We start from the raw sequence: 27,844 nt of genomic DNA, 5'->3' as shown, positions 1-27,844 counted from the left end.
CTTTGTCTCCTGGACATGTAACTAGAACAAAGACCTTTTTTCTAAAACAGAACAAAACCGAACTTAGAAACAAATGGTATTTGGGGACTGGCACAGTGCATGAGCACACGTGGTTGTCTGGCCCAGTGAGTGGGGACACTTGATATCCAAGCATTAAGATGTGAGATCAGATACCCAGCGCCATGTAAAAAGTAAGGCATGGCTTTGTGCTCCTGTAACTCTAGTGCTGCAGGCGGTAGAGACAGGAGGATTGCCAGGACTGGAGAGCTGACAGCCTAGCCATAAAACAATGAGGTCCAGGTTCAGGGGGAGACTGTGTCCGGAAGAATCAGGTGGAGGGAGACGGCATCCTCCTTCCTCTGTCATGGCTCCTGAATTTCCTCCAGCGTGCACCCCAACATCCGCCTTTATCTTAACAAATTAGAAAACCCATAAAAGAACCATGGGAAATCACCATATAGGATATAGAAGTTGTGTTTCCTAAATATTAATACAAATATCATGTTAAGGAAGTAAAACAATTTAAAATAATGGATTTTGGGGGGAAAAACCTTACAGGTGTAAAAGAGAGGCATATGGTTGACTAGAGATTGCCAATGAAATTGACAGATGATTAACATTCATTAAAACTTTTAATTAACACCTTGGAAAATTCCATAAAACGATACTGTATGCAAATGAGGATGTGTGATAACTGGGAGCGTTCTCTTACCTGTTTTACAGAGGGAAAAATGGATCACAGAACCGAGTATGATAACGATTTCTTTCGCCCTGGGTCTGTTTCAAGTGTTATCGGCTTGTGTCAATCATGCCAATTCGGGCTGCCAATAATTCTAAATACATTTGGCTGAGATATAAGTGATTCTCTGTGCTTTCTGGAGGCAAGAAAAACTACCTTTTTTTTTTTTTTTTTTTAGTTGCTTGTCACTTCTTTTCTACAACATTTCCTGCTTATGCAACTGTGGGAGGGTTTGGGCTCTCAGAGAACGAGAGGTTTTCCAAGCTGCTGTAAAACAGATACGTTGAAACTGTGGTTCGTAAAACTCATGTTCGAGAAATGATATCTAAAACAGAACTGGAGGCTGTGAGGCGCTGACTTCGTGAGGGCTCCACAAGGCTGAACTGCACTTCCTCCTGTGTGGTCAAACTGCAATTTCAACTTGTAGTTTACAAAGGTGAGAGGGGCGATTTTTGTCTCGACAACAGTGATAATTAACACAATAAAGGCTTCACACACACACACACACACACACATACACACACACACACACACACATACAAACACACACATTTACTATAGTATCTTTTAGTAATATTTTTTGAGGGGGGGTCACATGTAGCCCAGGCTGGCCTTGAACTCTATGTAACCAGAGATGATCATGAAATTCTCTAAGCTCCCTCCTCCTCCCCGCTGCCCCCGAGTGCTGGCATTGAAACTATGCTGTAATACCCAGTCTCTGCTGTACACGGGATGGAACTCGGAGTTTTCTGAGTACTAGGCAGGTGCTCTACCAACCAAGCTACATCCCTAGCCATTACATCTCTTAATCATTTTTGAATTCCTCAAATAACAGCCTTAGTGTTGCTGAGAGAATTCTGGCCTGAGTCTAAGTTTACATACCTGTTTCACCGAGGAGGGTTGTAAAAACATAGAATTATGGTTTTATTTATCATTTATGTATTTATTTAGGATAGGCCTGTTTGGTTGCTGTTAGATATCATGCTTGGGCAGGTTTAAATGGCTATTAAACACATAGAGTAATCATTAAGGGCTTGGATGATTGTCCCAAGTGGTTGAATCCTTGATGTCCTCTGTGACGGATGAGGCTGCATAGCTTTTCCTGTGGCCTGCTATGATTACTGTATTGAGTGTCTCTGTGTCTCTTTTGTGATGAGGTCCTCCCATACTGAGGTCCTTCATTCCGAGTTTCCCCACACCGAGTGTCCCCCACACGGAGTTCCCCCCACACCAAGTTCCCCCCATACCATTTTTGTTGCAACCTTCTTGACTCTTGACTCTGTGCCTATTGCCACATGTAGCCAGTTATAATCCTCCCACCTACTGGGCTGTGTGTGTGTGTGTGTGTGTGTGTGTGTGTGTGTGTGTGTGAGAGAGAGAGAGAGAGAGAGAGAGAGAGAGAGAGAGAGAGTGAGAGAGAGAGAGAGAGAGAATTTGTGCTGTTTAAGGAAACTTCTCTTGCTCCATGCTTTTAGAATGTATTAACCAGCTGTCACAGTGTTGCCTCCTGACTCAAGGAGAAGGAGCATACAACTTGATATTGTAGTCATTCAACTGGAGGAAGTTGCCAGAATCTTTGCCACATGAATTAGACATTAGGATTGAAATCACTAAGGGTGATCAGTTATAAGATACCCTGCTTTGAAAGCTAATGTATGGTTTAGGTATTGTATTTAAGTTCTTTGGAATATTTTCTTGTTTTCTTGCTTAATGTTTATTAAGTATTGTAATTTTTAAATCATTTTCTAGATTAGCTAAGGGAGTTAAAGCCTTGGAACCAAAATAAGAAAGCTTTAAAGACACAAAGGAACAAATTTGTATTATTATTTTTATCTCTCCTAGCATTGGGAGCCTAAATGTTTTGAAGCTGAAGCATAAAGAATGCAGGGAGAAACAAAAAAATTACATCGAAAATACCAATTAAACATGAATGTTGCCTGATTTATAATTCCGTGCACAGAGATTATAAAGAAGAAATACCACGTGTGAAGAATGAGATTCTCTGCGGTTGTAGTTCTGACTCTATAATTGAGAATAATCCTGCTGAGAAGAAAAGGGATCTCAGGAAAAGGGGCACGCTCTCAGGGGCTTTGAGGAGCTCAGACTCAGAAGGAGCAAGTGCCAAAGACAGAGGCCAGGGATGGCAGAGCTTAGCCCGGTCTGTGGTGCTGGGCTTGCCTAGGGAAACAAGAAGTAATCAATCACAAGCATCCATCCCTGTCCACACCAGAAGTGTTCATGAAGAGACCCTTTCATTGCTTAATCGTCTTCTTTGTAAAACGTAATGGGGTTGTGGGGCTGGGGTGATCTCAGTTGGTTGAATGCGTGCCTAGTTTGCAAACTCATGAAGTCATGGGCTCGAATCCCAGAACTACACAAAACCAAGTATGTTGGTACATGCTCCCTTATATAACAAGTTCCAGTTCATCCTGGGCTACACAACACCCTGTCTAAAAAGATAAATAACAAAAATATTAAAAAAATCACACACATGTGAGTTTAAGTTTACCCACCTGTTGCATATTTTTAAACCTATAGGAGTTATAACAGAAAAACAAAATGTAGAATTGCAAATATTTGAATAGTCCTGTTAAGTTCCTATTAGATAACATATCTGGTCAGGTTTAAACATTGATGTTAACCCTAAGCCCCGAAAATCTTCTGTGATAACCTTGGACTTTAATACCGAATAGACACAGCTACGGAAGCTCCCCAGTCTTGCTTTTGTCTCCAAAGTAGAAAGTAGAATTCAGCACTACAGTTCCTGCCTCCAGGTTCCTGCCTTGGCTCTCATCCAGGTTGGTCCATAACCTGTAAATCAGATACAGCATTGTGTCTTTCAACCTGCTTTTAGTCAGGGTTTTATCGTATAACAGAGGAGCCAACCAGAGCACAGATACCCAGTTTATACACTGGAGTCACATTCCCCACCCGAGATAAACAGGGCATCAGGACCTTGACTTAACTACACAACACTCAAGCTGACAGCAACAGGCCAGTGTGGGATGAGCTCATGGGGACCTTGCTACAAGCTTTATGGGTACAATGGGAAGCTGCTCATCAGAATTTTAAGAAAATCCCAGAAAAAGCTACATAAACCAGTGCTGTGGTGTTTAAGTATTGTGAAATGTAACCTTGGTGCTCCTGGATCAATGAGGCAGTAGATGTTCTGTGTTTATAAAGAGCTGGTTAGAGTTTGATAAGAACAACTTGGCATTGGTAGATTTTAATGGATGGGTTAGCCTAGTCTACTGGGATAGCCTCATTTAAGCTTTTTAGAATACTCTGTTTTTCTTTGCCAATTTCCTGTTCTCAATTTTCCCATCCCCATCTTCCTGTCTCTCAAACCCAAGGAGTCCAATTCGTGTTTCCCAAATACTCTGGAGAACAGGACCCATCCTGGAGCGTGGTAGACCTGCAAGGGGAAACCGTGAGGGAAAGCTGACCTTTCCTCTCCCCACAGCTACCAAATGCTCATATCTCTTCTCTAGGGGCAGCATGATGTATCCACCTCTCTTCCACACGGGGTTTTGTCTGGCTGGAGCTTGTTGCAGGTGTTATGTATGTCATCATACATGTAAGTGCCCTGCTGTGTGCAGAAAATAGCTTCCCACCTCTGGCTCTGGGGAAGGGTATGACATGCATGTCCTACTTAGAGTTGATCATTGCAAAGTCTTACTCTTCTCACACACTGACTACTAGTAGTAGTGTACTTCTGTGTCAGTCAGCATCTGCAGCAAGAGATGCTCTGATCTATGAACAAACCAGTAAGCCGTTTGTGTAAATGGTGCAAGGTCTCTTGAGAGAAACTGTAGCAGAATTGGGACGAAAACAGAGATTTCCTGAGTTCTTATTCAGTATTCTTGACTGCCTCTGCCAATACGTGGGGATGATCAAAATCTCGGCCAGAATAAAGATGTAATCGTAGCAACTACCAGTAAAGTTAGCATTCTTGCATGCAAGCTTCTAAACACTTTATGTATATGGACTCCTTTAGCCTTTTCAGTCCTGGAATCCATCCAACATCTTGATCATCACGAGTCCTGTGATTCAAAACAGTAAGTCTTTTGTCAGAGATCCTGTAAGTCACATGTGCTAGAAGCAGGATCTGAACTAGGAACACTCGGTTTTTCTTAATTGTCATTTTAGGGTATCGTGTTTCATTGGTAATGTGTTTCACTGTGGCATTTTTTCATAATCGTTTGTTCTTATTGACTCCCCTCTTATGCTTCCCTTCCTGCCCTCTTACCCTTCTCTTGTCGGTCACTGCCCCTCCCCAGTAGTGACCCCTTGGCTTCTTATCACATGTATTTCTTTATCTTTCTTACCTCTTCCTTTCTTGGGTACATTCTTACTTTTGTGAACTAAAAAAAATGTGCAGTTTTGTGTTTCCGAGTCTGGCTTATCTTCCTTAGAGCAATTATTTCTGGCTCTCTCTCTCTCTTCCCGTGAATGTCATGCTTTTACTTTATGGCTGCACACATTCCCTCGGGTGCATGTCCCACACTTTCTTCATGTGTCTGCATGTTGATGAGCATCGAGGCCGATCCCATTTCTTGGCTGCTATGACTGGTACGACAGCAACTGCACATGTGCATGTATCTCTGTCAGGGGACTTGGATCCCTTTGGGTCTATACTCAGAAGTTACAGCTGCAGTACCCACATTTTTAACTTATATGCCATGTTGTCTTTGAAATAAAGATGAGGCAAATTCCTATTGTGCTGAAGGAACATGACAGAGTTAGTTATCTTGCTAGTCTTTAAATATTTGTTAAACTTTCTCCATCAGTGAGGAAGATTTGGAGTAAATGATAGCATGAGATATTAAGGTAGATTTTTGGTAGACTGAACAATTGAACTCATAGATAATGGCTTAATCAATTAATGTTAATGTGGGCTCTGGCCTTAGTTGTATCATTGAGTGACTGTTGACAACTTCAACTGGTTGGTTTTGTGAACTTGACACAAACCTAGACATATCTAGGAAGAGGGAAACTCAATTTCGAAATTTCACCCTCAGATTTCCCTACAGACAAGTGTTGTGTGTGGGGTCATTTCCTTGATTGAGTAGGAAGAGCCATCCTACTGTGGATAGTCCCATCCCTGGGCCTTCTGCCATGAATTCTACTTCAGTTCCTGCCTCGAGTTCCTGCCTTGATTTCCTGCCCTGACTTCCTGTCATGATAGACTGTGATCAAGACTTATAAGCCAAGAAAGCCCTTTCCTCCCCAAGTTGCTTTTGGTCATGGTGTTTCATCACAGCAATACAAAGTAAACTATATCTGCCTCTAAGTTTATATCTCAATGGGCTAATTTCTATATTTAATAGAATATAAGGATTCAATGTTCAGGTAAATGTAATAGTATATAATGCCCAAATGAGGGCAGCCATCTGGGAAAAACAAAAATGTAATTTAAAGGTTTATAAGCCACTGGCTGGCTGGAGTTTCTGAAAGAAGCTACTGGGTGATTGTTGAAACATTGGACTCAATTAGGTCCAGAGGGCTGTGTATATTTGAAAATCAGGAAGGTGGGAGAGAAAGGAAGCCTCCTCTGTGCTGCCTACAGATGGCAGACAGAAATTAAACCACCATTTTAACACAATGAAATGTAAAACTGTAAAAAAAAAATTAGTGTATGAGAGGCTTACTATAGAAAGTGAGGAGATTTTTATCAAAATCAAAATTACATTAGAAAAATCTCTGAAGGCTTCCTATCTTTAAAACTGTATAGTTCTATAATTTCACAAAGTTGTCCTGACAAATTGAGGAGATGAGAGCAATTAGCTTTGGGGGAAAATAGCTTGTAAGGGAGTGTGTATGTGTGTGTGCCTTTCCAGACAGATCAAACACACAGGCAGTTTTGAAGACTAATTAAAGCCACAATGGGGAGGGGCTCTGAGCTTTTCCCCTCCAAACCATTCTATGATCTTCTGAGATAAGCACAGAAGTGTGTAACTTACCATGACGGTAACATACCATGGCAAACCCAACCTGTATGTTGCGGTAAAGAGCAGACATACATCAGTCCCTACATGTTCACACTGCTGTGGGGTGTTCAGCCTTTCCTTTGATAGGAAGTAAAGCTTAGCATCTACACACAAGACTCTGACCCTGGATGGAGTTAAATATTGACAGCCCATCTGTGAGAGGAAGCCACATCGAATTCCTGAGGCTCTGACAGCAGAGCTGGCACTAATGTTTAGATCAATCTGATAAGGCCTCCTTGGCGTGTGTGTTTTTAAATTGTATTTCCACAGGACTGGATGGATTGTATAGTCATCGTATAAATAGATGCTACTTGCTTCAGATGTAATTCTGCAGCTTTTGAATTAACCTAAGTGTTAAACTAACCAGAAGTCCTTGGTTTTGTCGATTCAGGAACTGAGTTCTAGAACATGACTTACCACTCATTAAGCTCCTTCTGTGCAGTTGGTGGTACTGCAAAGATCTGTCTCCTATACCTGCCGGCGACACCACCACTCTTTCCACGGTCTGGGTCTCTCTGGGTCTTCTTTTTAAATATTTGACAATCAAAGTTCAGGAGGCAAAAGAAGGTGCCCACATCCACACTATCTCTAAAAAGCTAAAGGTGTTACCTTTAAGTCTTAAGTATTTTGCTGTCTTATTAAACACTGACACCCAGAAATAAATTAAGAGAGAGTTGCTGAACTCTACCTGTGCTAACAGGCTGGATGGAGGCGGGATTCTGTGCTTTGTTTCAGAGAGGATTTAGAGTCTCTCCACATCTCAGCAACTTCCATCGATTTACGTAGATTCTTGTCCAGTAGTTGCACCTGTATTTTAGAACAGCTCTTTAAACTGGGCATGCTGAAGACCTCTCTCTGCTCAGTGAGTATAGCGTGTGATTATTAAAGAACAAGCAAGTGTCACTCACCAGGAGTTAATTCAGGCTGCAGCCTCTGCCCGAGATGCTGGCCATTCTGCTCCAAGTCTTTGCTGCCCTGTCTTTAAGGCTTTCAAATTGTCTCTTGATTACACTATCTACCCTTCCTTGTGGTTGGAGTATAGCGTTAAGTCGTGTTGGTTCATTGTTTTAAACAATAATTAAGGTAGTGTTGGGTTTAATATGGAAGATGTATCACCATTTTAAAACGTATTACAGTAATTTTTTTTAATTATGTAGATTCCCACATGGATATCAGGTTCACTAAAGTCTGAAAGGGAAGCAGAGCATGTGTGTGAAGATGTCAGTAAAGGGCTATGGGATTCTCCTAAGTGTTTGAAAATCGAGCTAATAAATGTTTTATAAAATTTACACATTTTAGAAGTAGTCAGATTGATACAATACGAACTGATAAGATGTTCCTGACTCACGCCCCACTCAGCAGCTCCTATTGGCAGCATGTAAGTTGGCATAGAAATTAACGTTATCTCAGGCCTTTGGGCATTGAGGTGAGAAGTGAAAGAAGCTGATATTTAAGGCATTACCAGAATGCAGCATTTAATTTAGAAATTTAAAGAGCATGTGAATTTAAAAGTGACAGAATATTTAAAAATGAAACTCCAAATGAAAAGTTTCTTTTTCTTTCTTTCTTTTTTTTTTTTTTTTTTGACTTGTGTGACTTAAGAGGTGGGAGGAGGTTAGGGCAGTTCTGACAAGTTAGGTACAGTAAGCTAGCCAAGCCTGGTACAATCAGATGCGTTGGGAATCTGCTTTTTGGTGGGAGAATGGAAGGGGAGGGGCAGATGACCTGTGTGACTTGGAAAGAGAGTATGCTCATGTCAGTGATGCCCCGGGCTTCTCTGTCTTCATTCTTCTTCTAGGAGGGAACCTTCCTGTGGACACTTGTTTCTTGGGGCGGGGGTCACTCTTGTTCTTGAGTTCCCTGTGTAAAATAGTTTTACTTGTCCTGTATGATCATACTGGCATCTGACAGGTGTCCTCTGTCTTCAAGCCCCTCTTCTCCTGCCATAGACTGGTTTGAGCTACCTCTTCATCAGAATCTCCTGAGGATTTTAAGTCCTGAGCAGTATGAGAGGTTCGAGGGCCATGAGCCAGGAATGACTCGTCAGGACACATATACATGTGTTTCTGATCACACGAAACAGCCCAGCTGGTGCCAAGGCTCTGCCTAGTATTTGCTTATCTGCCTGGCCTTTACTTCCTGCCTGGCTTTTCACTTCCTGACCCCTCCTTGAGGTGTTTAATTTAATTTGTCTTAATCAGCCTTCGGGGCCATGACTCTTTTTAAGATCATTGAACATTTGAAAATTGGAACCAGTTGATTGAGTCATAGAGAAACAGACCTCCCTCACAAACTCCTGCCATGGGCATGCTGTCGTCTCGGGCAGCTGACCTGTGCTCCTCTGGTCTGTCATGCTGGTCAGGATCGGCCTCTCATGACGTGTCTTCATACTATTTGTAATGGCTCCCATTACAAACTAATACTGCACACTGATGTCGGACAGCAAGAGGAGCAGGCATCTCTTCTGAGCGTAACTCCAGACATTTGTTTCTGGAATTGCCTGATTGTGGTGAGATTAACTTGACAAAGTTAATCCCAACGAGTTTCAGTCTGACTGAATTGTTTTTTCCTGCTCCATCGACCCGTTTTGTTTTTTATTTACCTTGAGGGCAGTTTCTGCATTCATTAATACACACCAAGTGAAAAAGCAATTAGATATTCTTTTTGTACTAAAATTTGTGGTCAGTATCCTCAGCATTTATCACTATAGTAACATGGGAAGGGCTGGGGTCACTGGCTCAGCCTTGTGTCTGTGGACTGAGATCTTGTCACAGGGTCACATGATGGTCCATATGTGGATAAAGCCAAAACGGCTGGAGTGACTTCTCCTAATCTCTCACAGGTTTGGACACCAGTGCTGCACACTGGTTCCCAGTAAGTGCTGCTTACTGGGCTCCTGGCATGTTATTGACTCATCATGCCCCCCAAGAAAAACTACAGATTCATTTATTAGTATTATTTATGTGCTATGAAAACATTCTCAGGCGAACACCACCACCCCCTCTTTGGTATATTCATGTATGCTCATGTACGCGTGTGATCGCACATGGGTATGCATGTACATTTGTGGTCATGGGCATTTCTGTGGAGGGAAGAGGACAAACTCTGCTGCTGTTTCTCATACACCATTTACATTACGTTTTATTGTTATTACTTGTTTATCTCTCTGTGTGTGTGTGTGTGTGTGTCTGTGTGTAATACATATGTAGAGGTCAGAGAGCAAGTTGTGGAAGTCTCTCCTTCTACCACATGGATCTCAGAGATGCAGCTCAGGTTTTCAGGCTTAGGGCCAGACACCTTTGCCCCTCCCACAGCTATCACCTTAGCTCCATCACTTTTTGTTTATTATTATTATTGTTATTATTATTATTATTATTATTAATTACTTTTTCTAACACAAAGTTCCTCATTGGTCTAGACATTGCATTGCCAAACTGGATCAGATAACTGACCAGTGAGCCCAGAGTTCCATCTTGTTCTGTCTTCTTAGTGCTGAGATTACAAGCAAGGAGACTTCATGCTCAGCTATTTTTAAATGTGGCTTCTGAGGGATGGAACCGAAGGCCCGTGTCGTTGCAAGGAACTGAGTGGCCTTAACAAGCCCTGCCTGTGTTTTTTATTGTCATTGACAAAATCGTCCTGGGCATTTGGTGTTCAGATAAGAATTTAGGGAGCACTGTGGGTAGAGGGGGGAGGAGGAGGAAGAGGAGAAAGTAGCCAAAGCAAGAGGAAGAAAATACACCTGAAGTTCTACAGAAAATTCAACGGAGCTCAAAGCGGGCACTTGGTGCCTACTATCTTCGGAACACTTTAAACCAAAGGATTGGCCCGAGTGGGATTTTAGAATTGAGTGTAACCTTTCAGAATAATACAGTTCACACGCTTCATTTTAAGACCTGGGAAATAATAGAAAGGTTAAATGACATGGTCACGGTCACACGAATAGTGGCATTGTGAGGCTGCTTATCTTTATTTTTAGGTGAGAAAAGTAGGCCATTTGCTTCGGAGATCTGGTAGAAAGGCCAAGATTACCAGGTACCCCAGTGTTGGCAATGAACGGGCTATTTCCTAACGTTGCTTTTTCTCATTTTCTATATTTGACAGGGACAGCTGCTCATCTTTTCTTGAATCTCTCTGTTCTTGGAGGCTCTGTGGCCACGTGGTCTCCTCCCCTGCTCCGAGCTTCGTGACTGACAATGGGTTTCATTCAGAGGCCTCCTTGGGCTCCCTCTTCTTGATGCCGAGCCTCCGAGCCTCTGGAGGTCAGCCCTCGGTTCCTCGCACTCTTGACACTCTCTGTGGGTAACCTCAGCATTTCGGCAGTATTTATCAAGAGTCCCACCCGGTGGTAGTCCCTGGATAACGACAGGCACATGAGACATGCAGCAAGGGCTCACACTGGTGTTCTGATGCTTCTGCTACAGTCTCTGTCTGAATGTTCTTGGAATCTGTAGCTGTAGTTGTGGTGGATGCCCAGATCACACTGGCTGTACAGTGGAAACCTCAACGCGGTTAATGTGGACTCGATAGGCAGTTCTCTCAAGCCCCGCCCACCCTGAAGTTCTTTTTTCCCTGAATTTCTTTTCTCAAGGTCAGGCCGCCTAGTGAGTCCTCCAGAAGAAAGTCAACCGCCCACTCTAAGTCTACCCTTTGCTTCTTTCCCAGTGAGTGAGCTCCAGCCCCTTCGCATCACCTCCTGCCCTCCTCCGCCTTCGTTTAGCCTGTGACCATCGCTATTAGACTCCTATCTGGGCCTCATTTTGAAAGCTTGCTCCCTTTTCTACAACCTCCAGGAAATCCACTCTGCTGAGGGCTGCTCCTGTGTTGGCTTGTAGAGTTGATGGTGGGAAGGTGGGCCTATCCATCTCCACGTAAAGCCTGCTAGCTTTCCCGAGCTCTGGAGTGGAGCACACCAAGGTTCTGCGACCTGGCTGTAGCTCCGGTATCCGCCCTTCCTACCTGTTCCCTGACAGCGTCATCCATGTCTCACATCCGAGTACTGTCTTGCACTGTTTCCTTTCACTGGGACAGCGCGCCTCTACTCATGGCTGCCTGCTCTGAATCACCTGGCAAAACTTAAAATAATTATGAAAAATTTCCTAATCTCTTCCTCATAATCCCACTTTTAAACATAATCCTGTGTTTTACAAACGTACATGAATAAACACATACTATACTACATACATATGATCTTAAATTTAGGCACCAAATATAAGATAAAGCATGCCAGGGTCTTTTTGTTTGTTTGGTTAGTTACTTTTTGGCTTTTGGAGAAGAGTGTCTCTCTGCACAGCTCTGGCTGTCCTGGAACTCACTCTGAAGACCAGACTCTGTAGCCTCCAACTAAGGAAAATCCCCCTGCCTCTGCCATTCGAATGCTGGGATTAAGGGGATGTGGCACCGTGCTGATTTAAAATCTGGCTTATTTCACTTAACATAATGACCTTTGTGTCCACCAATTTTTCTTGAAAACATTATGATTTTGATTTTCTTATAGTTAAATGGAATTTCACCATGTGTATGTGTCACCATTTTTTATCCATCTGTCTGCTGATGGATATCTAGGTTGGTTCCACTTCTAGGATTTGGTGAACAGTAAACAAAGACAGACAGGCTGATTAAGCTTTGATTTATTCAACTCTGTCACTTTTCTTTTTTTTTTTTTTCTTCTTGTGTTATTTTAAAGTAAATCCAGGGCATCATATAATGTCCACTCCATTTTATTAGCTGTCCTCAAGACAATGGTAATTTTCATGCGTATCAGTGTTATTTCAGACTTCTCGTTGACAGTGACCATTCCATGAGCTCATTCTGATTCTGAAGGAAAAAACTTCCATGTTTCATATTTCCATGTTTCCAGCTTGGCTTGATTTTGTTGCTCAGGAACATGGCTCCTCTCTCTTCCTTTATTGTCCCCACCCACTTGTTGCAGAACTAGGTCACTAGGTCACGGGCGCAGACTTTGTCTCCTTATGGTGGCAGCTTGTTTTTGTACCTACTCTATTACCTAGAAATAGAAATTCCCTTCAGAGGTTTGGTTAAGTTCAAACTCACCCTCCCTGGTCTTTCCTTCCCCATTTCTCTTCCTCCTCCACTCCTCTTCCTCTTCCTTCTGTTTTTTCCACCTGGGTGTTTACATTGACCAGCTGGTTCCCTTGGTATCCCTGACTCTGTATCATAGCCATCATCAGTCTCACGGTGCAGCTCTGGTGAAATCCATTGATGACCATCATGCACATCTATCATTTCACCGAGGGCTGTGACATGTGTCAATGATAATTTTATTTATTCTGCTACATTTACTGGGTAGAACTTTCCTGGGGCCGGGGAATGGTTTGGGGGCCATCAAGACAGCTGTGATGAGACAAAAGCACTTGCTTGATGACCTGATACAGAGACCAACTCCAGAAAGCTCAACTCCATGTTATGGAGGCATGCGTGCAGACACACTGGATATACAGAATCATTGTGCTTTCTCAGCTCAGGCCATCTGAATACCCAGGAACACAGGGCACAGTGGAGAACAGAAGGGAAGGCTAGTACTAGTACTTTGATGATCTGCCTAATTTTTCATTCTCCAGGACTCCTATTTCCATCCTTTCATTTGCTCAGATGAACAGATTCCTTCCGCTGGAATCTGCTGTTAATCAGTAAGCAACATTAAACACTGCCTAATTCCCTCGTGGGGATGTCTCTGTACCACACCCAAGTCTGCCTGAGTACTGGAAGTACCAAGTCTTGTACCAGGAACTTCACTTCATCGTGGATGATTTGGGCAAGAGCAGTGATACTGTGAGCAAGCAGCTGGCAGTGTACACGTCACCCTTGGCATCGGCTGTGGGTTGTCTTCCCCACTCCCCAAATCATTACTGTGTCACTTTTCTCCGCTAGAACACTTTTTATAAACTTGAATGGCACTTGGGAATATTTCTGTACATTTTCAGAGTTTTGAAAATTATCTTCCTCCTTTCCTTTATAAAACAAATTCCATCCATTTGACTGTATTATTTACCCTCCCTCACTTCCTCCAAGATCTCCCCACCCAACATCATGTTCTATATCTAAAAAAGAAAAAAAAGGCACACATACAAACAAACAAAATTGTCTAACTACTCCTGAGTATCAAGCCTGTCCTGGAGTATGGTTGCTATACCCCGAGACACTGCCTTGAAGAAATCAGACTCCTTGGACCAGGAGCTATCAATTGCAAATAGCTTCTTGGTTAAGGGTTGGACTCAAATATTTTTCTTGATCCTCATGATTTGTCAGAAAGTGTTTACTTTCTGGTTCTGATATAAGTGCAATGAAATGGGATGCACAGGATGGTTTATATAGAAATGTGTTATAATCAATATGGCTCCAGGGCAGTATGTGTTTCTGTGACCTCACTCAGGTGTTGAAGCCCTGATTCCCATTTCACAGAGTTTGGAGATGGAGCCCTCAGGTGGATGTAAAGAATAAGGTTGGGTCCCTCATCAATAGGGTTAGTGCCCTTATGAGAAGAGGCCAGCAAGCTCACTGTCCACACCAGAAGTTTCCCCATGTGACGTATGTACTGTGGAGAAGCCCCCTCTACAAAGCCAGATCTGGACCTCCAGATTTGGAATGCTTTTTTTTGAAATCATTTAAGGCACCTTGTATCTGGTGATTTATCATAGCAGCTGCAGCTGTAAGACGTCATCAGTAAAGGATTAGTAAAGACTGACTTGAAATGTTGTCCTGATTGCTAATAAAGGGCATGTGTCTGTGTGAGTGTGCATGTGCGTGTGTGTACATGTGTGTGTATACATCTGTGTACATGTGTGTGCATCTGTGTACATGTTTGTACATGTGTGTGTGCATGTGGGTGTGTGCATGTGTGTGTGTATGTAGCAATAATAATAAAGACAAGAACATCAAGTTGAGAGGTAGTGTTTGGCACATGAGCAGGGCTGGAGGGAGACAGTGAAAGGGGAGAAACAATGTAATTATGTTTTAAATTAAAAAAATTGAGAAAGTATATTTATGAAGAACTGGTCTGTATGACATCAAAAACATGATCAACATGTGACTTTCAATGTGTTTTTCTCCTTCATGTGAGTCTGGAGAGCCATTCCTCACAGTAGAGGAAGACCTGGTTTTCAGAACTTAAAGATCCTATGAACTTGTATTTAAAAATCTCTGTTAGACTTTTTCTTTTCCATAGAAAAACTATTATGCCCTCTTCATAGCTTTAAAGTGCCTGATACTCAGAAGAATGTCTTCAGTCTCCACAGCGAGAACTGGAAAAAAGCACATTTCTGCTTCTGTGGAATTTTGAAGACATTGCTCGGATGTAAAATTTGATCACTATGTCCGCCTTTCACACAGGCTAGATCTCTTGTGATGGCTCATGACTTCTGCTTGTTGTGTGAGCCAGAGGTGCTCACTGGAGTACAGCCGTAACCAGTCTCTCTTTGACATCCCTTCATTTGCACAGGACACAAGACACATGCTTAGAAATTGCTTTCACATGTTTGCTGCTTGAACCGAGCTATTTGAGCAACACCCTACTCTTTGGTGAAGAAAGTAACTCCCTATTATTTTCCTTGTAACCTATATTGCTGTACCTAACCATAAAACCTTAAACAGAATAAGTAAGAAGAACACTACACTATTCAGAACCCAGAAAGGGAGAATGATATATCCTTGGATACTGGAATGGAGGTAGGGGCAGGGCCAGGGCCGCTACTTAGTGACAGTGAATTGTGATTGATCAAGCCATCCGGGGACTGCAATGGAGACTTCTGTGGCAGATAAGGCAGTGGCTCATACAGCTAGTGGAATACATCCCTGTACTGGCTGCTTTTGTGTGTCAACTTGACACAAGCTGGAGTTATCACAGAGAAAGGTGCCTCCCTTGAGGAAATGCTTCCATGAGATCCAGCTGTAAGGCATTTTCTCAATTAGTGATCAAGGGTGGGAGGGCCTATTGTGAATGGTACCATCCCTGGGCTGGTAGTCTTGGGTTCTATAAGAAAGCAAGCTGAGCAAGCCAGGGGAAGCAAGCCAGTAAGTAACATCCCTCCATGGCCTCTGCATCAGCTCCTGCTTCCCGACCTGCTTGAGTTCCAGTCCTGACTTCCTTTGGTGATGAACAGCAATGTGGAAGTGTAAGCTGAATTAACCCTTTCCTCCCCAACTTGCTTCCTGGTCATTATGTTTGTGCAGGAATAGAAACCCTGACTAAGATAATCGATGTTGATATGTGTCGTGTGTGAGCTTCATTCATTCATTCCTAATGAGACTATCAGAAACAGACCCTCCCTCCCCAAGTTCAAGCAAAGGTTGGTCATTGTTTTGCATGATTGATACCCCTCTCCCATCTCCTTACTGGAAAAATGGGTACATGGATCTCTGAGCTCCCTCATGGGAATCTTTAGCTGACTCAGTGATTTAATAAGCACGGATGGATTTCTTAGCACAAAATGGAGTCAATGCACTTCACATGTTCTGGGAAGGAGGTGAAGAGGGGAGAATAGGCCAGGCCTGTGGGTGTGCAGCGTGTTTGGAAGACACACTCACTAACACCTTCCAGCCTCCAGTACTCTGGTGGGAAGATAGAATCTGTTTTTTTTTAAGAGTGGTTATTTTATTTATTTACATTTCAAATGTCCCCCTTTTCAGTTTTTTTGCAACCTCCACATCCCCTCCCCCTCCCCTTTGCCTCTATGAGGGTGCTCCCCCACCCACCCATCCAATCCTGCCTTGCTGCTTTAGCAGCACCTTATGCTGGGGCATCGAGCCTCCGTAGGACCAAGGGCCTCCCCTCCCATTGATGCCAGATAAGGCTATCCTCTGCTACGTATGTATCTGGAGCCATGAGTTCTCCCAATATGTACTCTTTGGTTGGTGGCGTAGTCCCTGGGAGCTCTGGGTGGTCTGGTTGGTAGGTATTACTGTTCTTCCTATGGGGTTGCAATCCCCTTCACCTTCTTCAGTCTTTCCCCCAGCTCTTCCATTGGGGTCCCCAGGCTCAGTTTGTTGGTTGGCTGTGAGTATCTGCATCTGTATTGGTCAGGCTCTGGCAGAGCCTCTCAGGGGACAGGCATACCAGGCTCCAGTCAGCAAGTGCTTCTTGGCTTCAGCAGTAGTGTTGGGGTTTAGTGTCTGCAGATGGGATGGATCCCCAGGTGGGGTGGTCCCTGGATGGCCTTTCCTTCAGTCTCTGCTCTACTTTTTGTCTTTGCAAGGAGAGAGAATCTTAAAGCAAGTATGACATGTTAGGGTTGGGTTTCACTTAAAACAAGTTCTTCCCGTGCATGCAGCATTGAGATACTGGGCACTAATTAAGTCAGAAAATCCTCTCTTTTCTAGCCGCTTGACTGACTCAGGTGTGGTCCAAGTTAGCAGTGTGAGCCTGGGCTGTGCTTTTGTCTTCAGAGCACCTGCTTTCTCTGAGCGTGTTTGCAGGTTTTTATGGTGAGGACTGTCTACCTTGTGGCTAAATATGGACATATTCAAAAGACGTGCCAGTTACTTTCAATTGTTCACAGAACCGTCAGTCGACTTGTTACTTTTCATTTCTATCACATCTGCGCTCTTACTTGGAACACCGTCCTCTGAGAGGCTCCCTCCTCTTTCTCTCTCTTGTTTCATTCCTTCTTTCTTCACTCCAGATAGAAGGCAGCGTTCTCCACATGAACAGCTTTCAGCTCCAGGCCTCTTGAGTCTGATAATGGCAGGCAGTTCTAGATGATAATTTCCCACCTCCACCCCAGACCTGAACTTCATCTTACCTTAGCTGTAGCATGAGAGACAGAAAAGGTGAGAGCAGCCAGTATGCCTGGAAACACCACAGGCAAGCCTTGTTTGGATTAGCTTGAGGCTCAGAGAGCTGGGCTTTTAAACCACCATGGCAGCAGCCGCAAGTGCCATAGTTTCAGAGAGGCGAGAATCTGAGTTCATGTTGACACTATTACCCTCCAGAAACACCAAGGGAGAAAGGGATTTTTGCATGTTTTTGAACTCAGCTTGTTTATGTGGTTGTCAGCTATTTTGGGGTTTGCCATCAAGACTGAAAAACATGGTAGATTTCTGAAAATAATGCACCCGTGCTTTCAGTTTGTGTGTCCTTGTATTTTCGTGGAATGTTATAAAATTTTAAACTCTCCTTCAAGCATATTTTGATAATGACTCCTTGTTTGCTCAAACTCTCTGGATTAGATATTGGTTTAAACGGAGACTTCTGAGTGACTTATAACTTAAAACATCCTCTAAATGTTTGTGTCTGTATTCTTGGAGACATGATTTTAAGAGACCCTAAAGTGATCGCTGGTTGTGTATACCAAGTAGGTAAAGCACTTAGTCTTGTGAGACCGGGCACAGTGGAGGCATTGGGATGGTCTAGAGTTCTGGTTTAAACACGGTGTTGCTGTTACTGAAGTGTAAACAGCGATTGGTTAAATATTTCTGTAGAAAAATTAGACTATAGGATAAGTGGCTGAGTTGATTTGAGTAGTTACTGATTTGTATTAAGGGGGCGACTGGAGGCCGAGCTGCAGAGAAGACCAGCCCAGAGCCAGAGAAGGTAAAGATGTAGCTTTCTCTTTTCAGTTCTTCGGTTGGAAGAAACTTTGAATTACGAACCTGCAAGACGAAGACTCTGGTTAGACAGTCTTGATTCCCTTTCCCTTCATTCATTCGACTGTGGTCTCCCATGGGAGTTGTTCATTGGTCTCACTGTAGACTCCCTCATACCATGTCTTTTTCAGTCTATTTTCTCTTTCAGAAATTGCTTTGACATGATCTTAGACTTGCAGTAAAGTGACTTAGACAGGAGAGGGTTATGGAGACTCTGATGCAGCTTCTGTCTCTGCTTCTTCCTTTATGAATAGGCACATTCAATGATGAATTCCCACTGTCAATAAGGCAGACTGATTCTGTAAATTGCATTAATTCTATAAATCACATAGCTGCTGTCAATTTCATTCATGCTATAAACACCATTAATTCTGTGAGTATTTGCATCATACAGCTGATGAGCTGATAGTGTTCTTACTCATTAATGAAATTGTTCACATTTGACCCTGGGAACTCTAGGTTTGATTCCTCCTTTGGTGTCCCCCTTCTCTCTCCCTCCTTCCTTTCTGGCCCAGGTTTTAAAACCAAGATCATCTCTTTTCTCTGCCCCACCATGGGATCAGCCAGTTTTTTTTCCTTAATGGTTTCCATTGAATGCCGCTATTTACTGGTGGCGATATTTAGACACTAAAATCTTGCCCCATGAATTTATAAAAAAAATAATAACTGATTTGAGATGGTTTTAAAAAGAAAAAATATTAAACAAATCAATCAGAGTGTTCAGACAAATATGGGTCTGGGGAAAATGTGGGTCCAGTCCTGGGTCCCAGGAGCCATTGGGATGCTCTTCCAAGCTGTGAAGAGTGTGGGGAGCTGCATCGAGGCCTTCTCCATAGTCGCCCGGAAGTCTTTGTCATCAACTTAACTTCATAAGCAATCTATGGTTTTCCTTCTCCATTTACCTGATCATCTAATACAGACAGTTACCAGTGAAGGATCCTTTCTTTTCAGCACATCTCTTAAGTACAAACAAAAGTGGAGGTAAAACTCAGCCTATAAAAGGTACTCTCAGCTAAGAGTGCTCTGTGCTCCTGTTTGGAGGTGAGAAGCCAGCTCCCCGTTCCTCACTGCACACAGATGCACCATCTCCTCCATTTCCAAGAGACTCATCCCTAACAACCAAGTGCGCATCGTGGTGGGAAATAATGCAGATTCAACAAGATCACAACCTCCGTGCGAAAACTGCTCTTAATGAGGTGCTGTGTATGAATTAATTAAATTAGTTTGCCCCTCATGTGGCAAGCCCTGGTTAGCGTTTATCTGCTTCCCTAATTTATGTGTGTAAAATCACAGAGCAGCCTCGGCCTTGCTTGTTTTCAGCAAAGAGATGGTCTAATTTGTAGGAAGACATTATCAATCAGAGGCTGCTGTGGGCCCGCCCTCCCAGCTCTGACGAATGAACGTGGGCTGTAGGAGCCTCTGGTACATAGCACATCCTGTGACCATAGCGGGGGAGGGCGCCTTGGCTGGAGAAGGGTTGCTTACAGCCATCTCCAGTTGTTTCTTGTCTAGCAAATAGATAACTGGCTTTCTGCTTCCTGTTTGTTGGCATGTTGGAGGCTTTCTGATTATCTTTTTCTTCCTTTGTTAAAAAAAAAAAATGCAGGGTACGAATTTAAAGTGAAAAGGGTGTGGGACGCTGGTTTCTTTTTGTTGGGGAGAAAGCGAAGATTGTGCGTTCCGTATTGGAAAGGTGGTCGCAAAGAACTCCCAACAATGGATAAAGGCATAATGGTACAACCGGCTGAGAAATGGAGGGTTTGAAAGGCAATATTCTTCAATGTGGGAAAGTAATAAAATGTCAAAATGAACTTCAATAGAAAAGCCAGTCTGCAAGGAAAAGGGGTGTGGCTTTTGTGTTGCTGTCAGGGTATGGGATTTGTTTTCTTTTTATTCTGATAAAACTCTTTTGGCGTATGCTTTTTTCTCTTCAATTCAAACAGTTGATACTAGTGTTAATTTAAACTCTCATGTGTTTACATCCTCAAGTCTTTTGAAGAGAACCCACCCCAATGTTTTTGTTATCTTGGAACTTTTAAGGACAATGTCACCACTTCTAAGACACACACACACACACACACACACACACACACAGTCCTCATTTGAATTGAGAAATAAATCCAGAAATAACTCAGAACACCATTAAAAGTTTATATTTGTTTCCATGCAGCTTCTTGATTATTTTGAAAAAACAAAAAAAGTGTTCCTTCTTAGTCACTGATCGTGTAATTTATAAAACACCGCTGCAAAGCTGTGCTTTGCACATAGGCTGGTGACAGAGCTTCCTGCCAGACTGAGAGTCCATAGTAGAGCTGGATTTAGGATTTCAGGTTCTGACTTCTCTCTGGTCATTGGTCACTGATCTGCTTGGTTTCCTCCAAGAATTCCAGGCCAGAGGAAAGAATGCCAGAGACATGTTTCCAAAGAGATGAGTCACCCCGGGTGGCTTGACAGAAGAAAATTTGTGTTTACTTTGTAAAGGGTTTTTGAACAGATATGAGAGGAGATGGTTTCGTCATTATTTTCAACTTGATACTGCACAGTACAGTGCTTTCTGTCCCAACACTAATGACACTAAGTTTACAACACTTTTCTTCCTGTTTCTCCTGGGAAATTTATATTTGAAAAACCAAAAGGTAGACGTGTGTGTGTGTGTGTGTGTGTGTGTGTATGTGTGTGTGTGTGTGTTTTAGAGAGTATGAGTGAATGTTCTTGGAGATACCATTAGCAACCTTTGTCTGGCTTCTTTAGATCTGACTTCAGGCATTCTGGTGCCAGTCTTTGCCTTGGTGTAAGATATTTGGGAGTTCCCAACTGTTCACAGAAGGCTTCACCTTTCCCTCTTCTTTAACCCCCCCCCCCAACATCCATGTTGACTGAATTTTTATATTACTTTCAAAGTCTATATCAGATGCTGTTGGCTTGTGGGATTTCCTTTGCCCAGGAGATACAAGACATTCTTCCCTGACACTTACAGCATTAGCATTCATTTCTCCTCAAGTTCTTACTTAGTTTTTCTGCACCTGTAAACACCCAAGGTGTTGGTGAGCACAGTGATCAGGGGAGAAGACACAGCGTCCCCACAGCCCTCTGGGGATGAGGAACTAGAAATAAGCAGCCAACAAAAATCTATAGATACTAAGTTTATGCTCATAATATATTGTTTCGAACCCAGAGAACTACGATTGAACTATGCTTGGGGTGAGGAAAGAGACAATGTGGGTCCCTAAGGATAAAGGGAGTTGCTTATGTATTTCTGGAATATGCTGCCAGGCTGTAAAGGGAGAAGGGGGCAAGCAAAGGCACTGAGGCAGGGGACTTATCTCCATGAATTCCATGTAGAAGAAAGAAGTCTCTGGAGCCAGCTAAGGAGTCATAGCTGAGAGCTGCCCCCAGAGAGGTCAACGTGCCAGGTCACAGAGAGATTCGTGAACCAGCATAAAAGGTGTTGGTTTCAATGTCTTAGAACAGGGTCAGACAAAGAGCATAAGAATTTGTTCCTTTGAAGGTCATTTAGATCATGTCGATGATTTGCATAGTCCCTGTCAAGTGGAAGGTCAAAGTCCATTTTGAGTAAGAGTTAATCAGCTTTACAGCAGGACAGAGAGGAAGGGGCAGTAAATATTTGCCAAGTTTTGAAATGTGTGGAGCAGTGGGATTCCAAAGTGAATGATTTTAGAGACTTGAAATTCTACTGCCACAGGAAGTTCAGATTCTATGCTCCCCTTTTGGCTTGTTTGTTTGTTTTGAGACAGGCTATGTAGCTGACCAAACACCAAGATGGCAAGCATGCAGGGACCCACAAGGCTTTTGCAGGTGCTGGGCCTTGAGCCCTAAGATTGTCTAGGTGCTTGACAAGCAGAACTACTTGCTGGCTGTCACACCTTGTTCTTAATGATGCTAGGTGTGTCTGTGATATTTAGAAAGGCTGAGCACAGGAGTAAGCACATAGGACAGTGAGGGAAGAGATAGAGTCGGGTGGGTGTGAGAGCTGGGGGAGGGAGGCTGGTGGACTTGGGTGGGTGTGAGAGTGTGTCTGGAGGAAGGCTGGTAGACTCAGGTGAGTGTGGGAGCCAGGGGATTGGGGGGGGGGGTACAGGCTGGTGGACTTGGGTGGGTGTGAGAGTGTGTGTGTGGGGGGGGAAGGCTGGTAGACTAAGGTGAGTGTGGGAGCCCGGGGGTGCAGGCTGGGTTCTGTTTCCAGTTCTGTCACAGACTTACTCAATTATTGCAATATTATTCCATCTCTCCTAACCTTCATTTCCAGCCATGGACAGTGCGGTGTGGGTAGGATCCATTGTATGGATTCCATCTTATTGATTGTCATCAGCTTTTACTGAAGCTGTCCATCTTGAACTGTAAGAATTGGTACCTTGTAAAAGACTCTATTATCTCCTCAGTGCAGGTCAAAGGCTTTCTAGTCACTGCTGATGCAGAGGCCTTCCTAGGTTCTTCTGTAGTTCTGTAATGCTAATTCTTGGCCCTCATTCATCCCCTTCCTGAGGTTTTAGGATAATGCTGACAGCAAAAAACGAGACAAAGGAGCCCAGGTTTTATTTTATACATCTCACAAAAATCTGTTGTTTTCCTTTCATTCTTTCTTTCTCTCTCTCTCTTCCTTCTTTCTCTCTCTCTCTTCCTTCATTCTCTTTCTTTCCTTCTTTCTCTCTTTTCTTTCTTTCTTTCATACGAGAAGTCTAGAAATACACACTTAGAAATACTGAGGACAGGGTGAGTGATAGTCATTTAGCATTCAATTACAATCTAAATATATCTTATTAATTTTCCTTCACGATTGATTCCACTATAAAATTGTCTGTAAATGTAAAAGTCTTGCGTGCTTTCAGTTCATATGCAATAACTTGTGTCATTTATACGGATATAAGTAGGTCCTTCACTGTCATCCTGGAAAGGTCTTTAGTGTATCTGTGATGGCCAGCATGTAGGTTCTATCAACTCCAAGAGCTTCGTTTAGTTTACTGGCCATGATGGCTCAGTGTCCTGATGTACCCCTGCTTTGTGGCACTTGCCTGGAACACTGCAGGGAGTTGGTAAGCTCCTCCCCCTTGGGAAGAATCCAGCAGGACAAGTATCAGAGAAAGCAAAACATAAAGAAATAAATCCAGCCTGGTGCTTTGACTGAGTTACATTTTAGAAGTTTGCCCTCTGGTAGGCTTGGATTTGCCACTGCACTCTTTGGATGTGCTTTGCTTTTATTTTCATGAAGATGCTGAAGTTGAAGTTTAGGTCAGAAGACATGGTTAAAAACCAATGACAGAATTCAGACTGGAGGCCTTTGAGGGTGTGGCATATTGCTCCTCTTCCAACTCTTAAATAGTTCTGAACACTTTTTCCAGCCAAATAAAAAACTCCCTCTGGCCTTTCTGTCCATTTCTTTTGTTTCTTCACTGCTGTTCCCAGTAGCATTACATAAGTTACCTGGAAATTGCACAGCTTGGTTGCCCTGAGCCAGACAGCCAGAAAATCTAGAATTTTCATGTGGTCAGATACAGCAGTGAAGCAGGGTAATTTGGGGGCTGAACAGGAGGAATCTGGGAGGAATGCGTTAGCTTTATACTTAAATTTTAAATTTAAAAATGATATTTCAATTGAGTGACACTTTCACTAATATGTCTTTTAAGTTGTCAGAGCCACAGAAGGACAGAGGTGAGCCACATAGCTGGGGCGTCTGTGGCTCAAGGTTGGGCAAACCTTGAGGAACCCCTTGCTATTTAAGCAGTAGCCATGTTGTATGCTGTTTCCCCTCCCAGGGATTGTTAAGAAATGAGCAGAAGTTGTCAGCGAAGTTCTAATTCCACATACCCACGACTGTTACTTTCATGAAGGAATCTGTAGACTAGTGTCTTCCATTGTGGTTTTGAGATTAGACTATTCAGCTGCATTCTCTTTTGAACAGTTAGGAGCGATGTGACATACTTAACTGAGTTCGTAATTCATTATCATGAAGTGGTGGCAATTCCCATATATCTATTCTCATTCTCATGTAAATATCTACAGGAATTTAATGGCACTTGCAAGCTACCCAGAATCAAATAGAAACATTTCTAAGTTTTTGTCAAAAAGCTTGTTTTGTCTTTTGCTGCAAAGGGGCTCTAGGAGTTTAACTGGGTCTCCTTCAGGTCTGCGTCCCTCACTCAGCACAGCCTTCTCTCCCCAATGCTCCTTTTGGTCTATTTTCTCAAACAAACACTTCTCTGGTTCGATTCCTCAGTAGTTACTCACAAACGGGGGCAGTTTTAGATGGCGTATGTTATGAGACATTTTCCGAAACTTGAAAATCAACCCTCGACCTGAAACCAGAACTCTCTTGTCAACGTTTAATGTCACTGTGATGGAAACCATCCTAAAATGAGATTTGTTCACTCTGATGATGAGAAGCAGCCAGCATCTAGATATGGTGTTAGTTAATGTTGGTTAATGCTGTTTTCTAGAACCTTCTGGATTTCTCTGGAGGGACCTGTGGGAACCATTTTATGACTTGCATTTCCTGAAAGGGTTTCTTAATAGTGTGTGTGCTTCTGTGGCTCTTTTGTAGTTCTTACTGAAGGAAGAGACAGAAGGAGTCAGCAGGCTTCCAGTCTGACCTTCAAGTCTGAGGACACTTGATCAGGCACAGCTGCCCTTGCCTGGGCTTTTGGGAATAGACCGGGGTCATGGCTTACTTTTGGGTCACGCTCATAGCAAATAATCTGTATAAGCCACCAAAGTGGAGGCATGTGGACATGTGTTTGTTGCTGTGAATTGAAGCACAGTTAAATTCACCATTTCTATAGTCACTACCAAGTGATAGAGAAATGGCCTCCATAGGGAAGTGGTTCATTGAAGACCATAGACCTCAGCTCCTTTCTAAGTACCTGCAGAAAGATGTGAGATTATAACACACAGTGATGTCACTGAGCCAAAGAATAAAATGACTTTGTTTTGTGGGAGATCAAACCCAGGACACGATGTGTGCTAGCCAAGTGCTCTACCAGCAAGTTATACCCCAGTCCTTAAATAACTTTTTAAAGGCAAAACTGATAGAACACACAGTGACAAACCCCACACTAATGACACTGAAATTGTATAGGCACATGTATACTCACACACACATATAGGAGGACACACACACACACACACACACACACACACACATATATATATATATGAGAATAAGTATATTAAACTTTATAAACAATCGATTCAAGTCAAATTGCCTTTAGAGTTTTTTCCAAATGTAAATATATGTATATATATTTACATCACAAATGTTGCCCCCTCTCAGTCCCCCCTTGTAGGGTTCTTCCTCCCACCTGTCCCCTTCACTTCTGAGAGGGAACCCCCCCAACACCTGGTATCCCCCTATCATGATGCATCAAGTTTCTGCAGGATTAAGTGTGTCCATCCTCTCCCACTGAGGCCAGACAAGGCAGCCCTCTGCTACATATGTGCCAGGGGTCTTGGACCAGCCCATGTATGCGCTTCGGTTGGTAGCTCAGTCTCTGGGAGCTCTCAGGGGTCCAGGTTAGTTGGCACTGTTGATCTTCTTATGGAGTTGCCATCTCCTTGAGGGCTTTCAATCCTTCCCCTAACTCTTCCACAGGATTCTCTGACCTCCATACAATGTTTGTCTGTGGGTATCTGCATCTGTCTCAGTCAGCTGCTGTGTAGAGCTTCTCACAGGGCTGCTATGGTGGACTCCTATCTGCAAGCATAGAATAGCTTCATTAATAGTATGAGAGATTGGTGCTTGCCCATGGGATAGGTCTCAAAATGGGCTGGTCACTGGTCAGTCATTCCTTCATTCTCTGCTCCATCTTTTAAAGACAGGAACAATTTGGGGCCAAAAGGTTTTCAGGTGGGTTGGCGTCCCTATCCCTTTACTGGGGATCCTGTTTGGCTACTGGAGGTACACTAGAGCCACATTGCCATAAATTTCTGTTATAATAATTCTTAGAATAATGTACACTAAAGTATTTATGTACTTTTTTTTTTTTAGATAGACAAGATCTCATGTAAATGAGGCTGGCCTTGAACTTCTGACCCTCTGCTTCCTCTTCGGTTACAAGCGTGTGCAGCCATACTTAATTATAATTCTATTTTCCTTCTTTCTTTCCTTCCTTCCTTTCTTCCTCCTCTCTCTCATTCTTTCTTTTGGTGATACTAGAAATAGAACTCAAAACCTCACACATGCTGGGCAAGCCAAGTTGTATTCCCAGCCCACACTTCTTTTCTGGAAAACATTGTTTTCAGATAAGAGTTGAAGTGACATCCAGAGAGCAAGATCCTCATTCTTAATTGAGGCTCTTCTACATATCATGGCTTTAGATAAATTTTACAACCTTCTTAGGCCTCCGCTTTCCCCATAAACTACATTAATCATAACCCATGTTCTCTGTTACATGCTGTTTCTAAGGGGTAACTTGAGTTCATACAGGAAATTTTTTTGTAAGTTTTGAGGGCATCATTTGCTGTCCTTCTGTCTGACTGGCCTAGATTAAGTAACATCTAGTGTCTTGTCTTGCCAGGTACAATTTAGGGGCAGTAAATCCACAAATAATGACCGACTTGTCCTTATATACCAAAGAGAACAAGCTTTGTGTGGGGAGGGTGTGAAAGATGCTATATGCTTTTTGCCGTTTTCTTCTGTTGTGGGAGGGATGAGTCAGAACTGTCTCCCTACCTAGTCTCATATATGTTCTAGACTCCACTGTGATGTAAGCAATAGACTTCTTTCCATTTCTTGTCTTTTTACAGCACTAGAGATGGAAGCCTGGGCTGTGTACATGCTGGACAAGTGCTTCATCCATCCGTTAGTTACACCCCAAGCCTTCTGTTTATGCTTTACTCTGAGACAAGGTCTCACTAAGTTGCTCAGGTGGGTCTTGAAGTCAGTCTGTAGCCCATGCACTGAATGTGTGATAGCTCCATAGCTCCTTCTCAGCATCCCAATAGCTAACATGGTAGGCCTGTTCTCACAGCTTGGCTGTTTTTTCTATCTCAAAGCTGAGAAGCCTGAAGGTCACCTTCATCATGGGTAGGAGATACTGGTATATAACATTTTTTTTCTTTCTTAAAAATTGATTTATTTTCTGACAATTTCCTATATGTCCATAATACATTCTGGCCATACCCCTTCGCCTTCTCCTACCCCCATCCCCATCAATATTCCACTCCTCTCATAAAACCTCTACCTTACATTTGTTTTGTGTGCTTTGTTCTGTGACTCCTGCATTTTTAACCAGGGCTGCTCTACTGAGCATGTGTGTGAACTGTCCACTCAGACAGGAGTAACCCACAATGACTACAATACAAAAGACAATGGCTCTCTCCCTCAGTGGCCCTAGACAAGATGGAGCACCATGAGCCCCTCCCATTGGTGACTGGATGTTTACTGGTTCGGTCATCTGCCCTATAAAGCAACTGTGGCTGTTACGAGTTCATAAGTACCATGCACATAGGATGGCACAGGACAACACTTCATAGTCCTTGTCCTCATTTTCTAGCTCCTACA

The 27,844-nt window shown here is 43.0% G+C and overlaps 1 protein-coding gene across 5 annotated transcripts in view; it reads left to right on the top strand.

Moving 5' to 3' along the window:
- Positions 1 to 27,844, top strand: part of Sox5 (SRY-box transcription factor 5) — a 943,910-nt gene that overhangs the window by 49,651 nt on the left and 866,415 nt on the right. The window contains exon 1 of one of the 5 annotated variants that reach the window (XM_076940817.1): positions 1,002 to 1,175. The exons of the other annotated variants lie outside the window; for them this stretch is intronic. The gene's annotated coding sequence lies outside the window, so the exon portion shown is untranslated. Of the gene's footprint in view, positions 1 to 1,001; positions 1,176 to 27,844 lie in introns of those variants that run through there. 5 annotated transcript variants of the gene reach the window in all.

Source organism: Arvicanthis niloticus, chromosome 9 (assembly GCF_011762505.2).
Source record: "Arvicanthis niloticus isolate mArvNil1 chromosome 9, mArvNil1.pat.X, whole genome shotgun sequence".
NCBI lineage: Eukaryota > Metazoa > Chordata > Mammalia > Rodentia > Muridae > Arvicanthis > Arvicanthis niloticus.
Note: the sequence above shows the minus strand (reverse complement) of the source record. Positions and strands in the feature narration are given on the sequence as shown.